Genomic DNA, 9,858 nt, shown 5'->3' with positions numbered 1-9,858 from the left:
ATAACACTTTATACAGCCTTACACTCACTGACGTTGTTTATGCAAACCCATGTCCATAATGCATAATAACCATGATGTATTCTAGGGTTAGGGTTAATCTAATTTATACGCAACCAGTGGAGTTTAGTTTAGTTTTTCGGTTTAGTTGACGGGGACCATGTACAGACCAGATTCTGTGGTCCCTGGGCAGGGAGTTAAAAAGAACAATAAAAGGCCAAAACATTTAATAACTATAAATCCTTCCAAAATAATTATACATCCAAAATCCACAACTAACTTCTCTGATAACTCCAGGGAAGAGTTATTTCACCCATAGATTTTTAGATCAAGACGCAGCCTGGGATTGATGCATCTAAATATGAGAAGTCTGTGCAATCAATTTAAATTAGATCAACAAGAAATTCTCATATCACATACTGACCCAGACATCCTGGTCCTAACCGAAACCTGCAATTTCCCTGCAAAACTACAATCTATACAGATGAGACAGAGTTGGAAGGAGAGGGGGTGGTGTGGCTGTATCCGTCAAATTATGTTTATCTGTTACTGTCTTACAAAATGTCAGTGTAATAGTGATTTTCGTCTCAGCCCGTTTGAAATGCAAGACTCCCTTCCCCCTTTCCTGCCGATACCTTGTCCCCTTTTGTGTCTCAAAGTTGATATGCAGATGAGATTTTACACCTGAAAAGGTCCCCTTTGTATTTCAAATGGGATGTCCAGATGAAGTTCTCACACCTAGCAAGGTCCTCTTTATGTTGTATATTGTGAGATGCCCCACACCCTAGTGGGCATTCTCCAGCTATAAATTGGGCTGTCTCTCCTTCATTCGGGGTCTTTCTCCATTTTGACCGCTCGCGCGTTGATTGACCTTTCTTTGCAAAGAAATAAAACATTTGTCGGCCGGCAGAAGTCTCTATTTCATTCTTCACCAGCAGCAAAGGAAAATTTCCACAACAATTTGGTGTCAGAAGTGGGTTCCCTCGTGTGATCGTCTGGGACGGGACGCGGACAGTGACGGGCCATCCTGGAAGAAAAACTTTCAGTCTCCAACCTCAAAAATCTTCTGAGAAGGGAGAGCTGACCGCAAACGCCCCGGATCGTCACCGCTGGGATTTCCAAGAACGCAATTCAGCTAAATTCATCTGGTGAGCACTGAAATATTGAATCTTGACTTTAAAAATTGGGTTTGAAATTGGCATAACATTTTTGTTTCTCATCTTATTCACAATACGTGCTTTTTTTCGCTTGTAGCATATCAAAACGAAGCGATTGGGTTTTTTATCACTGGTCCCCTGAATTCGAAGTGACTGGTTTTTTCCTTATGAAATAATCTGCTGCTTGTAACCGGTGGTGGGAAGTAACTAAGTACATTTACTCAAGTACTGTACTTAAGTACAATTTTGAGTTACTTGTACTTTACTTGAGTATTTCCATTTTATGTACATTTAGAGGCAAATATTGTACTTTTTACTCCACTACATTAAGATGACAGCTTTAGTTACACATTTATAAAACATAACAGTGTATTAAATAGTTAAAGTTAGTCCTATCTGGACAACAGTAAAATGCTACATAAATAAATGCATCAATACAAATAATCTTATAATATATTTAGAACATATAAAACAATCTGAGTGGGTCCATTCTGCATAACGAGTACTTTTACTTTTGATACTTTAAGTACATTTTGGTGCTGATACTTTTATACTTTTACTTCAGTAAGTTTTGAATGCAGGACTTTTCCTTGTAGTGGAGTAAATTCACAGTGTTTTATTAGTACTTTTACTTAAGTAAGGGATCCTAATACTCCCTCCACCACTGCTTGTATCATAAATAAAGCGACTGATTCTTTCCTTACGAAATATCCCTGCTTTTTTCTTAGCTTGTAGCATAAACAGAGCGAAGCAATATAGAGACGTCTGTATTGTTCAATAGTCGCGCGGCCTCCATTGGATGGAGAGAGGTTGGACCTCCGGGGTGATTGTGGATATTATGAGAAAGAAATGTGGGGTTAAAAGTCTAAAATATTTAAACGTCTGGACAGCTGAGTTTGGATTCCCAATAGGGGGATCCCTCAGTTTAAAAATATATCGATATTAGAAGAAAAACTAAAGGAAAAAGAACAACAAATGAGAAGAAAAAAATAAGATTTCTGTAAGAAAATTAGAAGATATGGAAGGTCAGAAAGAATGTTTTCAGTTGTGGAAGGGGGAAGCAGAGGCGCAAAATAGGAAAACAGTACTACATCCTCTTTCATGTGAAAAAGTTGAAAACAATGAAATACAAATGTCACACAGACAAAGAACACCAGACTCGCAGATTTCTTCTCTGTTTCCACAGTTGGCGGCTTTGAAGCTGGATCCAGAACTTGATGGCAACCCCTCCATTTATCCATCAGCCCCACCACCATACAATGTAACACCCACTAGCTCAAGAAGAAAAGACGACTCCACCATGCCACAACAAAAGACAAGTTCAGGAGCAGCTCACTGTGCCACTGACGTGTCTGCTTCACTACAAAAACCTACGACCACCCCACCTTCTCCAATAGCACATAGACTGCGCCATCCAAACCAAGATGCAGTTTTCAACATGCCCATGGTTGAAGTATCAGGACCAGAAGGTGTAACGTTGGTTTGCCGCCCATGTACTTCTGCTGACATCACAGCAGCCTCACAACATCTGCCTGACCCAACAACAGCAGAGGTTTTCAACACCTACAGTGGCCTTCAACTACATGATGAATTAAACAACATTCCAGATGTGTGGGAAATTCATCTCTACTTGCCATACATGCCCATTACCAAATGCTCTCAAAGCCGATGGACAAATGGGACTGAAAGTGAATTGGGGTTGTCGGAGAGGGATGGAATCCTGCTGACAAGCCAAAACCAACCTGTGAGACCGGAAGAAGGTACTGCACCACACTCACACACATAATGAGCAGATAATATACAATCTATTGAGAAATCAAACAATAGAAATACAATTACTTTAGCATATGTACAGTTCACATCTGATCATTTCAAGAAGTTTCCACAACATAGATCTCACTACAAAACTATCACGAACAAAAAGTTGCAACTCGTATCACAATCAAAACAAACAAAACAAACAAAACAAAAACAAAACAAACAAAACAAACAAAACAAACAAATTCTATAGATTTAGCAGGCTATTGCTGTCCATGGATTTAAAAAAATTTTTTTGTGGAGATCTCCAAACCCCTGTGTGACATCACACATGGGGAAAAACATTTGGCCATGACTGACTTTTTTGACTTGGACTACTGCGGCGGGCGCTGCTTTCACTGACCTAAACAAGCTTTGTCTACCTCTCTGTGTTTAAAGACTTCCAGACCTGACAAAACCTTTTTAACCCTTTTCGTTTCAGAAACGTGATTATTACATGTACTGTTCTTAAAAACCAATCATTTTTGCTTCCTACAGTCTCCTGATGAGGACCACAGTCCTGTCTGGAGGAGTTTAACACTGTCAAAACCATGCAATGATTTCTTCTAACACACCTTCCTAATTCTGATGCTATGTTGTATGTGGATGCACAGGCAGCTGAATTATCTGCATTAACATGCTTTCATTGAACAGGTCAGAACATCACAGTCTACACTGACTCTCAGTATGCTTTCAATGTGTGTCATAACTTTCATGCTTTATGGAAAAACCGTGGCTTTCTTACATCTACAGGAAAGTCAATTGCTCATAAACCTCTCACCATTAACCTCTTGTCTGCATTATTCCTCACTGCCAGCATCTGTTGCTGTGTGTAACTGCCTTGCCCATACTAAAAACTCAGATTATGTCTCTCTTCAGGCTTCTGGCTCTTCAACCCACCATCCAACCCACCACCCATCCTTTGTTTGTTTCTACTCCAGTATCTATTCCCACTTTCCTTACAGCAATACAGTCCTTTGCCACACCACAAGGAAAGACATTGTGGAGACGCTGCAGAGCCACACAGATGGAAGCAGTGTGGCGGGGACCAGATAACAAAACCTTGCCTACCCAAACACTTCTTCCCTTCTTCCCTACCACTTCTTCCCTCACAAAATTGACACATGGATTGGACCATGTGTCAAAAGGGGGGATGTTGGATGCAGTAACTCAACATTGGTTCACCAAAGGTTTTTCGGTTCATGCGCAGAAGTATTGTCAGTCATGTATGGTTTGTGCAACACACAACGCAGATAAAACCAAAACAATAACACGCTACTCACCCACCACCAGACAGACCATTTGAACATTTGATGATGGATATTGTCAATAGATTGTGTGCAAAAAAAAAAAAAAAAATATATATATATATATACATTTATTTTTTTAAATTTATTTTTTGTTGTACAATTAACCATGCTCTGCAAGTTTTTTGTTTTTTTTTCCAAAGATGAAAGCTGCCTTTCCAGGACCAACCAGCAACTCCACAACATCCAGCCTGGAAACTGGGTCGTTGTCAAGGACCTCAGGAGGAAGCATTGGTTCCAACCCAGGTGGAGAGGACCATGAGGTGCCACCGACAACCAACCAACTGCTGTCCCAGTAGCTGAGAGGGACTCCTGCTTCCATGTTTCCCAGTACTGATGACTCCTCGACCAGCCAGACGACGGCTTAACCAGCGGGACCAGAAGGAACACCTTGGCCGTGGGATCGTGGCTGCATTCCCCACCATTGCATCACCCGTTCCAGCCCTGGTCATCAGGCGACCAGGGAATAACAAGGATACATTATCATCGAGGGCGAAGGAGGATACAGAGGGCAGAAGTGACATTGGCATGTCACCACCGCATGGGTCAGGAGACCCCAGAAGTAGACGGACAACACGGGAACACCCGACGCAGAGGCAGACAACGCAAGGACAGACAATGCAGAGATTGACAGCGAGAGGACAACTGTAGGAGTAACACCATAAATTCAACAGACACCACCTAGACAACAGGATTAACAACGTAGACCCCCCACCCCACAAAACTACACCATGTAACAATTGATCATTATTCTATCATGTTGGACGATGCTGATAGAAACCTACATCTACAAATCCACCAAGACCACCACCCTGACAGAAGGACAAAATGCAACATTCTCCTGCACTGTTTAACCAGAAATTTGGCTATCAGGACAAATTCACTCATATTATACCAAATATGACAATCAAAGAACTCATTTGACATTTCTGATCCCCATCATTACCCCAGCTCAGAATCTGACTCTGATGATGACATCTTGTAAATAATGTTGATAATGTTTATTTTCATTTTATTTTCATTTTTATTTTTATTTTTTTGTTTTTATTTTGTTTCCTTCCTCTTCTAAACAACTGCCTTGATGATACATTTTAAAATCTATGTGAATTAATGTGTCGGATATTTAAGTTGTGACTATGTACTTTATTTTGTTTCATTTTATTTTATTTTATTTTATTTCTTTGTTTTATTTTTATTTATTTTTTATTTACTGTTAGTGATTAATCAATAATCAAAAGGAAGGATTGTAATAGTGATTTTCGTCTCAGCCCGTTTGAAATGCAAGACTCCCTTCCCCCTTTCCTGCCGATACCTTGTCCCCTTTTGTGTCTCAAAGTTGATATGCAGATGAGATTTTACACCTGAAAAGGTCCCCTTTGTATTTCAAATGGGATGTCCAGACGAAGTTCTCACACCTAGCAAGGTCCTCTTTATGTTGTATATTGTGAGATGCCCCACACCCTAGTGGGCATTCTCCAGCTATAAATTGGGCTGTCTCTCCTTCATTCGGGGTCTTTCTCCATTTTGACCGCTCGCGTGTTGATTGACCTTTCTTTGCAAAGAAATAAAACATTTGTCAGCCGGCAGAAGTCTCTATTTCATTCTTCACCAGCAGCAAAGGAAAATTTCCACAACAGTCAGCATACCTCATTACTTCGAATTTATCGCTCTTAAAATCAACCTATCCAGTAATAATTTCATCCATGTTGTTAGTGCATACAGACCACCCTTAGCCATCCCCAGTGCAATCAATTCATTAGCTGACCTCATAGCTCAGTACAACAAATCAGAGACGCTGGTCTTGGGTGACTTTAATTTAAACTGGTTGACATCTGACTCAGATCATTTAAAAGACATTTGTGATCATCTTAATCTGACACAGTTTATTCAAGAGCCAACCAGACCTTACCTTAAGAACCCAAAAAAAATCAACATTGATATATTTAATTCTGTCTAACAGGATAAACAAAATCCCTGTTTCTGGTGTTTTTGCCCTTGGCATCAGTGATCACTGCCCTGTAGCCTGTGTCAGAAATGGAAAAATTGAAAAATCATGCTCCAAAATTATACTCAAAAGAAACTTCAAACACTTCAACGAGGACGCTTTACTCTGTGACCTTTCTGCAAGTAATATACACCAAACGCATAAAATACCAAATATAGATTCAGCTCTGGATTATTTTACAAATTCCTTTCTGTCACTTATCAATAAACATGCACCACATAAGACACATCGAGTTCAAAATAGAACAACCCCCTGGTTCACCACTGAACTTGCACTTATGTTCAAAGCAAGAGACAAAGCGTGGGCCACAGCAAGGCGCACCGATGAGGCAGCTCACTGGTTTACTTTAAAAAAACTAAGCAAATTATCACATTGACTTAATCTCCAGCTCTTTTACAAACCCATCAAAAGTTTGGAAAGCAGTTAATATAAAGAAAAACAAATCATGTGCATTTATTCCTCCTTCTATCACATCAAATGACTGTATAATAGATAAACCATCTGACATTTGTGATGCTTTCAATGCACATTTTGTTGCTGCTGGAAACCAATTTGATATATTATATCCTGGTCTTGCTGGTCAGCTGCTGCCTCATGTGTCTCCAAACCACCACTGTTCAAACCACACTTCCCCGTTTACACTGCAACCTTTTATGTCTCAAGCTGTTATCAAAGCACTTCAGGGTTTAGACTGCAAGAAATCAACAGGCAATGATAAAATAGATCCTTATTTTTTAAAGCTTAGTGCTCCTCATATAGCAGACCAAATTACATACCTGCTTACAGCTTTTCTCAATTGCTAAAACACTAAACCATATTGTCTGAACCAAATGTTCAGTTGCCTGAACCCACTAATTGAATCAATCACTCTTTTGGCAAAACCATAAGCACTTTTCACCTGTTTAGACACTTGCCAACACATTTTCATTGTGCTGCACCCGTGCTGCATAATGGTGAGCACAGGTGACAAAAGTCAAACACAATTAAAGCACAAGTGTCACCACTTGAACACACTCAAAATTGATCACACTTGTGGCTGATGATGTGAGGGAACATATAAGCCAGTTCAGAGAGCACTGGTTTGTGAGGCCCTACAATGGAAAGAATCAAAGAGGAAGAGTGAGAGGAGGTCAAGGTGGTCAGCGAAGACAAAGAACAGTAATATCTGATGAAATCAGAGCTTCTGTGATTGACCCATTTCTTGTCCATGGTATGAGCATGAGGGAGGCCAGACAAAGGGTACAACCAAACATCAGTAGATTCAACCAAACATCAGTAGATTCACTGTGTCCACCAGAATCCAAAGATTTAGAAAAGAGAACAGGTAATTACCTCTTTTGACATTATAGTACAGTATGTAAATGTTGACAGCAATTACTGTATGACATACTATATACTGTACCACAGTGTACTGTAAGTAAATATATGTGTCAGTACATCACTGTACCAATGTACTGTAGTTTTGTAATGGAGGGTTGGTCTGTTTGTAGGCCTAGTATTTCATGTTATTTTTTGCAACATGCATTTAGCCTACAGTGAACAATGTTTATTTCTCCAGCTTCATGTCCTGAACATTGTGTTTTCTATTTTTCTATGTAGTGTTTAATGACTGCTCAGTAGTGTTTTTAATTTTGATTGACTCGGGGCACGATTTGACAACATAGTTCAGTTTTGTGCACAGATTGAACTGTTTTGAGGTGAAAGTTTGTTTTTTTCAAATATACAGGTGTGTAAATAAACAGGTGTGCAAATATACATGTGCAAAAATACAGTTTGATACATACAGTATAAGCAGCTTAAGCTAAAGTTTAAATAAATATTCTTCTGTCCTTACTAAAAGGGTAGTCATTATAAAGTGCAATTGCAGTAGGTAAAAAGGTATTCTTAAATCTTTCCTTTTTGCAGCTTAGCTGCCGTAGCCTCCAACGAAAAACACTCTTACACATTGTCCATAATACTCAACAATTTCTCTACCATCCTTCTCTCCATCACCACCTCCAGGGACTCTACAGCAGTCCCCAGCACAGAGCCAGCCCTCCTAATCAGCTTGTTGAGCTTTTTAGAGTCACAAGCCCTTACACCGCTGCCCCAACTGATGGCTGCAAAGAAAATGGCACTTGCCACGACAGACTGATAAAACATACATAACATTTTGCTACACACATTAAAGGACCTAAGCTTCCTCAAGAAGTAGAGTCTGCTCTGACCTTTCTTGTATCCAATATAATAATCCAGTGGTGGGGAATGCAGCCACGATCCCACAGCCGAGTTGTTCCTTCTGGCCCCGCTGGTTAAGCTGTCACCTGGCTGGTTGAGGAGTCATCAGCACTGGGAAGCATGGAAGCAGATGTCCCTCTCAGCTACTCGGACAGCAGCTGAAGTCGTCAGGAGGCTGGAGGAGGGTCTGCAGACATGGAGACAGCGGCATATGGGTCAGAAAAAGCTCTCTGTCTTTCCCTACATTCTCTATTTTCCTTCTTGTCGTTGCTTTATCATTAAACCTTTTACTGATTTAGCTTCTCTGAATTTTGCCTCTATTTCCCATTTCTCAAAAGCTTGTCAGTCAATCTTTTCCTTTCCTACTTTCTGTCTCTCTTCTCTCTCTTTTAGCATAATCTTACACCTCCTCAAACAATCCGTACTCAGTGTGCCTGTTAAAGGAAATACCCCCTGAGTCAAGTAATGCCCTAATGGAACATTTTCAACCACATTTTTTCCCCATCATTATTTTAACAGGGCCTGTAAGAGGGTCAGATAAATGTTTTAATTTCCCCATTTTGTTCCCCATTTGACTCACTGGGACAGGTATGCTTCAACCTTTAATGGACTTATCTTTCACACACAAAAAACACTCACTCTGATCGTTCCATATACAGTATGGTCAGATCTTACCATACACACACTAACTTTGTGTAACTTTTAATTCAGCCAGGTGGTTTGTACGACACGTTTGTTTCGTTGATCCTTCGATGTCGGCTCTTCCTATCATTGTGAAGCAGAATTCACCAAGCGTTGTTCACCCACTAATAGGGAACGTGAGCTGGGATTAGACCGTTGTGACACAGTTAGTTTTACCCTACTGATGATGTGTTGTTGCAATAGTAATCCTGCGCACCCTTCAGTATAATGTGAATTATACTTTATTAGACACTGAATTTGTTATCACAAAGCTTATTGCTTTATCTTTGTATATTTCCACTCATATGTTCATTTGATTTTAATAGCACATTTCACCCTGCTGTGTGCCTTAAAACATACTTATTTTGCTAATTCCTTTCCTTTTTAAATTTTTTTTTATATAACTTTGGTCCTAGACCAACACGTGTTTTCCCTGCCCGAAACTCAGTGGCTTTTGACACGGGTAGGTTACTCCACCCCCAACAGGGAATTACGAGAGATTAAGACAGTCAAAACTACGTGTAGAACATTACATGACCTAGGTCTTAGGATTTAAATACTACAAGGAATGATTAATAACACCAGTACTCACATATTAAAGTGGATGGAGTGTCTGCTGCCCCACACCATTAGGGATCTCCAGGCGGATCCTGTCCTCTGTTTGTCAGAGCGGAATTTCCCTGTTGCCGGTGCATAC

Source organism: Centropristis striata, chromosome 10 (genome assembly GCF_030273125.1).
Source record: "Centropristis striata isolate RG_2023a ecotype Rhode Island chromosome 10, C.striata_1.0, whole genome shotgun sequence".
NCBI lineage: Eukaryota > Metazoa > Chordata > Actinopteri > Perciformes > Serranidae > Centropristis > Centropristis striata.
This window is presented reverse-complemented; position numbering follows the sequence as displayed.